This window comes from Perca flavescens, unplaced genomic scaffold (genome assembly GCF_004354835.1).
Source record: "Perca flavescens isolate YP-PL-M2 unplaced genomic scaffold, PFLA_1.0 EPR50_1.1_unplaced_scaf_4, whole genome shotgun sequence".
NCBI classification, from domain to species: Eukaryota; Metazoa; Chordata; class Actinopteri; order Perciformes; family Percidae; genus Perca; species Perca flavescens.
This window is the reverse complement of record NW_021166691.1, coordinates 471,438-480,320: the sequence shown is the minus strand read 5'-3', so window position 1 is coordinate 480,320 and position 8,883 is coordinate 471,438. Positions and strand designations below refer to the sequence as shown.

General features: G+C 41.9%; 1 pseudogene; it reads right to left on the bottom strand.

Moving 5' to 3' along the window:
• Positions 1-370: 370 nt before the first annotated feature.
• LOC114551725 (protein NLRC3-like) lies at positions 371-8,344 on the bottom strand (annotated as a pseudogene).
• Positions 8,345-8,883: the final 539 nt, after the last annotated feature.

The following is an 8,883-nucleotide window of genomic DNA, read 5'->3' as shown; positions in this document are numbered from 1 at the left end:
CAGTGTGGACTCTTTAGTCCATCAGAGATCAGCTTTCCTCCTGAATCTTTCAGGTTGTTACTCAGGTCCACCTCTCTCAGACTAGAGGACTGGGAGCTGAGAACTGAGGACAGAGCTTCATAGCTTCTCCCTGACAGATTACAGCCACTAAGTCTGGAGAGACAATCCGGAAGGAAACAAGTCATTTATTTTTCTCTCCTGTTGAAAGATATCAGAGTATTTATTGACAAATATATCCCAATTCTACAATTGTATTTTAGGAAGCCTATTGTCAGCTGGCCGGGGACTACAGCTGGAAATTAGCCGTTGAGGATAAAGCTGCTCCTTTTACTGTACAGTTAATTAAGGGGGACTGTGAACTAAACTAAACTTACAGTGCTTTGTTGGAGGCTTTGACCACTGGCAGCAGCCTCAGAAGTGCCTTCTCTGAAGCAGAGTATTTTTTCAGGTCAAACACGTCCAGATCATTCTATGATGACAGTAAAATGAAGACCAGAGCTGACCACTGAGCAGGAGACAGTTTATCTGTGGAGAGACGTCCTGATCTCAGGGACTGTTGGATCTGCTCCACTAGAGAACGATCATTAAGTTCATTCAGACAGTGGAACAGATTGATGCTTCTCTCTGCAGACTGATTCTTACTGATCTTCTTCTTGATGTACTTGACTGTTTTCTTATTGGTCTCGGAGACACTTTCTGTCAGTGTCATCAGACCTCGTAGGAGATTCTGATTGGTCTGCAGTGAAAGACCCAGGAGGAAGCGGAGGAACAAGTCCAGGTGTCCATTTGGACTCTGTAAGGCCTTGTCCACAGCACTCTGGTAGAAACGTGTTGATGTTGCTTGTTCTCCTGACAACAGGTTGACTCCAGAGTTGGTGAATGTCAGATGGACATGAAGAGCAGCCAGAAACTCCTGAACACTCCGATGGATGAAGCTGAACACCTTGTCCTGGTTCAGTCCTCTCTCCTCTTTAAAGATCTGTGTGAACACTCCTGAGTACACTGAGGCTGCTGTGATATCGATGCCACACTCTCTCAGGTCTGATTCATAGAAGATCAGGTTGCCTTTCTGCAGCTGCTCAAAAGCCAGTTTTCCCAGAGACTCCAACATCTTCCTGCTCGCTGGACTCCAGGGTGGATCCGTCTCAGCTCCTCCATCATACTTGATGTTCTTCACTTTGGACTGAACCACCAGGAAGTGGATGTACATCTCAGTCAGGGTCTTGGGCAGCTCTCCTTCATCTCTGGTATTCAACACTTCCTCCAGAACTGTAGCAGTGATCCAGCAGAAGACTGGGATGTGGCACATGATGTGGAGGCTTCGGGATGTCTTGATGTGGGAGATGATTCTGCTGGCCTGATCCTCATCTCTAAATCTCTTCCTGAAGTACTCCTCCTTCTGTGGGTCAGTGAACCCTCTGATCTCTGTCACCATGTCAACACACCCAGGAGGGATCTGATTGGCTGCTGCAGGTCGTGTGGTTATCCAGAGGCGAGCAGAAGGAAGCAGATTCCCCCTGATGAGGTTTGTCAGCAGCACACCCACTGAGGTGGACTTTGTAACATCAGTCAGGATTTTAGTGTTGAGGAAGTCCAGAGGAAGTCGACACTCATCCAGACCGTCAAAGATGAACACAACCGGGAACTCTTCAAACCTGCAGATTCCTGCTTCTTTGGTTTCACTAAAGAAGTAATGAACAAGTTCCACCAAGCTGAACTTTGTCTCTTTCAGCACATTCAGCTCTCTGAAGGTGAATGGAAATGTGAACTGGATGTCCTGGTTGGCTTTGTCTTCAGCCCAGTCCAGAGTGAACTTCTGTGTTAAGACCGTTTTCCCGATGCCAGCCACTCCCGTTGTCATCACTGTTCTGATTGGTTCCTCTCTTCCAGGTGGGGTTTTAAAGAGGTCGTCTTGTCTGATTGTTGGTTCTGGTCTGTCTGGTTTCCTAGAAACTGTTTCAATCTGTCTAACCTCATGTTCATCATTGACTTCTGCAGTCCCTCCCTTTGTGATGTAGATCTCTGTGAACATCTGATTCAGAAGGGTTTGGTTTCCTGCTTTAGCAATCCCCTCAAACACACACTGGAACTTCTTGTTTAACTTAGATTTGAGTTTATGTTTACAAAATCCTGCTGGACTTCCTGAATGAATACAGAAAAAAGAAGCTCATTTAGTAATTTTGCAAAGAAAACAGGAACATATTTTGGTCCATCTCTGGAGACATTAGTAGACGTCCAATTAGTCCAGCCAGTAATGGAGTACTCAAGTCCTGGAGTCGGACTTGAGTCTGACTCGAGTCTCTATTCTCTGGACTCGAGTCCGACTTGAGAATCTATTCTCTGGACTCGTGACTTGACTTGGACTCGCGGACTGAGGACTCGACATCTGACGATATACTGAGCATTTGGACATTGAACTTTTTTTTATATAAAATGTTACACGTTTCCTGTTTCGGGCTCCAAGACTGGCCGGGAAGTAGCTGGGGAGACGTTCTATCCAGTGCTGATGTTCTTTTGGGGTTAACACCCTTTACTTCACCAACAGTGTTAACAAAAGATGAAGCCAACATGTTTTGAGTAGCTTTTTGGTTCATTTTTAACCATTACTCACTTTACATCATCTTTGGGATGTCTTTTTTCTCTCGCTTTTTCCTCAAAGCCACACATGGATTTCTCAGTCGGACACCGCTACTGCTTGCTCTCCTTCCTTGACAACAAACGACGTAACTCACTTAATGCTGCATTCTCGCTTTTACTTTCACTACTCTTGTAACAAAGGAATTGATATTGGTATATGCAGCTGTAGTGCATGATTCACTGGCTCCCTACTACATGTTCACGTTTGGAAAATGCAGGGAGATGCGACCCGGATCGTGATTTGCAATCGTGACAGTGGTGTCGTTTTTGTTTAGTGTAGACCCTCTTTAATTAGTATATCAGCTCTTTAAAAGTGCCAGAGTGGAGAAATGAAGGCAGACTCGGAATTCAACACAGACTCAACCTTGATGACTCGACTTGGACTCAGGACTCAACTTGGACTCAAACTCAGGTAATGGTGACTCGACTCTGACTCTTCTTTGGTGACTCGGACTCAAACACTGGGGACTCGAGACTCGACGGTTGGTGTTTTGACTACAACACTGAGTTCAGCAAGTTAAATCTTTAGAGAAATCCTCTTACTGCTCTGCAGACGGTCAGCCAGCTCGTCCTGCTTCATTCTCCTCAGGAAGTGCAGTGTGATCTTCAGAAATGCCTCTCTGCTCCTCCTCAGCTCTTCACCCTCCCTCTGACTCTCTGAGAATTCTGGGTAATCTGGACTCAGAACCTTCTGGATCTTCTTCAGCTCATTCTTCACAAAAGTGACGATGTTCTCCTCCAGCAGCTGGAACAGAAGATTATATGAATGACAAAATCAAACTGAAATGATGGAAGCAAACATCAGATCCATGTTGGACAATCCACTGGTCTGAAACGTACAGCATGGAGATCTTTGTGAACAGAATAGATGAAAAGTAGTTGTTGTACATGTACAGACCATAAATATGGAGTCGAGGTGTGTTTGATGCTGCTGGGCAGACTGACCACTGGGAACCTCTGAGCTCTCAGGAATCAGGAAGAATTAGCTCACATCATGTCTGTCCACACCAGAGTCTGCGCCAGAGCAGATCTGCTGGAGGGGCATTGGGTCATCGGCGGAGGGACACTGCCGTTTTGAGAAATATTTTAACGCAGTGGCAACATAGTCCAACACAGCAGAAATGTTTTTCGTTTTTCGTTGTTGTTGCTGTTCATTTCCATATCATGCCACCACAGAGCAGATCTAACTTCACTTACTCCACTTAATTGGGAACACACCACGCGCAGGAGAGAGATAAAGAAAGTGGCAGATTCCAGCTGGCTTGTCATCTCCTTTTTAATATAAGAAACTTTTAAAATTAAATCCAGCAGTGCTATTTGCGCTTTTACTGAGTGATAATTTTTCCATAAACAACTTGCCAAATCCAACTCAAATCTTTAATAAAAATTTGTTATTAATGTTTAATTGGCGCTGTCTCCCCGTCACATTATCCGCTACGGAGCGCAGGAGGAAGAGATGGCGCGACTGCATGGAATACAGGATAGCATCAAATACCCTACCATTAGATAATGGCAGAACACAGTGTAAATAACTAAATATCTGTCTTTAATACTGTGCATCATGTGCATATCATCTAATGTCAAAGTCTGGAAATACAGCCATTAAGGTCTTGCACGATCGTTACTCTTAATGTCCTCCTTATCTGTCCAAACTTTAATTCTTGTTCGTGACACATTCTGCATGAAGAAAACTGTTTTTGCCTATTAGACGTTTGTCTTAAGATTGTATCTTGGGGTGGAGGATACCACTAGTTGATGCTGTGATTTTGGCAAGGTGTTAACAATCACAATATGTTGTAAACATATACTGCGGTGACCCCCTTGCGTAATGCACTGCAGTAGGACTGGAATGGAAGAATCAGGAGAAAAAGAGTCTTCAGGGACCATGACGATGACTGGTTAATATACCAATTTAAATTCCCTAAATCTGTGCTCTTGGATCTATGTACTGAATTGGGTCCAGTAGAGAGGGCAACGCACCGGAACCGTGCCATCCCGTTCCAAATACAGGACCTCGCCACTCTGGGAGCAACTAGCTGTTTCCAGAGGGGATTGGCAGACAGCTAAGTGTTTTATATAAATATTATATATAATCTTCAACTTTATCACTAAGGCTTGTTTGGATAGCTTATAATATATAGTTCTGTTAAATTTTATCATATATGTCTTGTATATCGAAGCTGTCCCTGAGTGCCGTAATGCAGTATTACTAATATACTGTAGGAAGTCTATAGCAGGTTTCCCTACACTGTTCAAGAACAGGCCAAATTTATAATTCAATTTGCAGTAATTCACCAGCGTCTGAGAAGTTTTTTCTTTTCCCCTCCAATCATCATGAGGATATTTTTTTGGCATGGCAAGTGGTAGGAGGGGAATCAATGACCGCTAGGGGGGCACGGCCGTCGTATGCATCACCATAACGACAACACTGGTCAACACAGAGACAAACGCAAAGTAAAGGTCCTTTGACTTAATGTGCGGATTACACATAGAATCAGACATTTTCCCCTGACATTAAAGTGTTGGTGGTACTGCTGATCCCAATGTGAATCAACAGAAAGAACTAAGAAGTAAACAAAGGCTACAACATGGTTGGCCTAAAGGACTCCTGAACCATTTCGGGAGTCAACGGTGTAAAACCTTCTGTTGGCCTAAAAACAATGTTTGGCAAACCATCAGCCGACTCAGGAGGGGGAAGCAGAGTTTAGATGGCCTGTTTGTAGTCGGGGAGAACTGCTGACCTGGACTGAGGATACTGTTGGATGGTGGTTCCTTTTTTTCCAGACTCAAATTGCAGAAGTCTTCTCATGGCAAATAGTGTCCTGACCAAGGGTCGCTGGTTCTCGAGGGGGGATGTGCAGATAAAGTTACCCTGGAAGGGGCACTCTGAACCATCCTCCTGGTATTCCCAGTTGGAGAAGAACATTTGGGAAGAATTTTGCCATTCATGATTTTTAGCCTACTGGGAGATTTAAAAAGTGTTTCAATGGGGCTAAAACACCAGATAATATTGGACCAAACCAGGTCTAATATTAAATTAAGATCTACAGTTGAAGACTGGTCTTACTGGACAGCTTTCAGATGTGAGAATATAAATATATGTGAAGAAGAAAGATGCTGAAAATAAATTTAAAAACTTCTCTGGATACATAAAAGTTGACACATGAATCAGCAATATTATAATATTATTAACAGCTTACCTCTTTTCAGCAGAGGGTTGTTGACCTTTAAAGTCAATAATGCGACCAAGTGACTGCACGCTCTTAAAGGACACACAGCTGGGTTCAGGTTTAGGTTCAGTAGACTCTGGTCTCTGCTGGATACTGCTACACAGAGAGTAAGACCAACAGGGATGGAAAATTACTTTTTAGTATTCAGACAATATACAAGCAGCAACTAAAACAAGATTAACACAAAAGAAGTTCAATAAACTACACAAATAACTGGGTTAAAAAGCTAAAACACCAGAAAATATATATTGGACCAAACCAGATCCAATATTTACCTAAAGTCAAGAGTTGAAGACTGGTTTAACTGGACAACTTTCAGATGTGAGAATATAAATGGATGTGAGGAAGAAAGATGCTGAAAGTAAACTCCAAAAACTTCTCTGGATACATAAAAGTTAAAACATGAATCAGTAATATTATAATAACAGCTTACCTCTTTTCAGCAGAGGGTTTCTCTCCTTTAAAGTCAATGAGGTGACCAAGTGACTGGTCGCTCTTAAAGGACACACAGCTGGGTTCAGGTTCTGGTTCTGGTTCAGGATCAGGATCAGGTTCATGTTCAGCTTCAGGAGATTCTGGTCTCTGATTGGTCCTGATAGAAAAACACATTTATTAAGGGTCACATGTTCAGGTGAAGTCTCCCTGCATAAAATATAATATTAATATGAATGTCTGTATGCCTAATTATTAACAATTAAATGCTAATAATGCTTTACTTTCTGTCCAAATCTCTATTCCAAATATCTTTTGAAATCAGCCTAAAAACATTTAAAAAAATGTTGACGAAACAGAAAGTTATCTTGAGTGAGACAGTAAATTATTTTGCACAAATATTTTCATTTCAGTTATCAACTACAATAAATCCTTTCCACAAAAACACTTTATTTGAAGGAGTTTGCATGAGACTAACATGACACAAAACAATCCAGACGGGACGTAGTTCCATCCAATGAGACTCGTTTTAGTTTGCTGGATGTTCATAACTCACCTCAATCTTCTTCTTAACATTTCTATTTCTCTTTCCATCGCTATTCTCTCCTTCTGCCATTCAAGTCTCTCCATCAATCGTCTGTCCTCAATTTCAAGTGGCCTCTCCTTCTATTCACAGGTATTTTTTTTAAAGTAGCAGTGGCTCCATGGATCAGTAACTCTTAATGGACACACAGATGGGTTCAGGTTCAGCAGGGTCTGGTCTCTGATAGGTCATGTTAGAAGGAGAGGAAGACCACCAGAAAGGGAAATCAATTTTTAATCAGCAGAAACAGAATAACATGAAGAAACTACTCCTCCTCCTCCACACATCACTAAAACAGTAAGAGAGGCATTTAGGTCACTACATTTTATTCTGAAAAGGTTCCAGAGGAAACAGTAAAGTCCTGTTGTGTCCGACTTTACTCTGTTGGAGACGAAGGTGTGTTTTCTGACAGCAGGAGAAAGGCTCGGACCACACCCATCTTCAAACTCAGCCTTCATTTAGATCTCAACTACACAGCTGTAAAGTTTTCTGACTGCAGCCTCACGGTTGGGACAGACAGACGTAGAAAAACCTGGCTAAGTATTTAAAACCTCCTCTGTAGTAGTTCATGTTACAACATGGAGATTTATCTTCAACACAAGAGTTCTTAACACTTTCTCAGGAAATAAGAAGTGAAGTAGAAACATTATATTTAACACAACAGAGCCAGAAAGAAACCCTGAAGAGACCAAAGACTAACGTGTTGTTAAAGTATCAAACAGCAACTTACAGTTTCTTTAAACAGTCCAAAGAGTTGATGAAGAAGAACTCGGGTGAGTTGTTTCCTGATGAGTCACAGCTCCACCTGTCGGGAAGCAGATTTTCACAATAAGAGCATTGTTTCATGTCTCTGTGTAACTGTGGTTGTTGTGGTCAGTGTGTGTTTGTTCTTCCTTTGTCCCGTGAATGCCACACGAGGAACTTCCCACACGTCGAGTTCCAACATGTTTAAAATGTGATGAACAAACTTTATCGTTAAACAGATTCAGTGAAGCAGTGGAGGAAGTACTCCAAACTATTAATACTACACAGTGAAAATACTGTGTCCAAAGTCCTGCTCTGTTACTAAATGTACTTGATGTAGAAGTAGCAGTGAGAGAGCTGATTCTATGGAACATTACATCATGTTTTACTGCTGAGTCATACTTTGTGTGTAAACTGTGAATGTGCAGAGTAACATGCTGTCAGATAAATGGAGGACAATACCAAGTACAAGCTTTCCTTCTGAGATTAAAGCAAGTATTCAGACATGTTACTGCAGTAAAAGTACTAATAGCACAGTGTGAAGTTCCAGCAGCTGGCTGAGCAGATAACTAACGTGGAGAGAAGACAGACTCTCTGCTCCCTGAACTCAACACAATATGAAAATGAAAAAGTGAAAGACTTACGTACTGGACTGCTCTGATTGGAGGGTTTCTCACGCTGCAGCTGGACCTGGAAGACCTCTGGGACACAGAGACATCTTATCGTGTGTGTGGACTGAAACCTTTGTCTCTGACAGCAACACAACCAACCTGTTTCAGCTTCATCAGGAGGAAGAGGAGGAGGAGACAGAAAGAATCCTGTAGAACCAGAAACACTGTGACAACAGAGATCAGAGGAGCAGTAACTCTTTATAACAACCAGCAGTGATGAACTGGAAATTAAACATCACTTAAAAGTTATTTTAGCTTATTTTAACAACATGATGATTTATAATGTTACTGATTCTTGGTAATCTTGGCATTTGTTATTTTAGAGAGAAACACCAAAATAAAAAACAATCCAACTAACCCAAAGTCCCCAGTTTGTCCTCATCTCTGAGCTGGTGGTGATGTCATGGAGCCCTCTGGTGACATCATCAGGAACTACAAGCAGAGCTCCACCAAACATATTCACACATTAAAACATGTTTACAGATTTTATTAGTTTCATTTCTATGTTTTTATCTTACACACTCACCCCACATATTAAATTATTTATTAATTATTAATATAACATTTTATTAAAATTCATGTATTA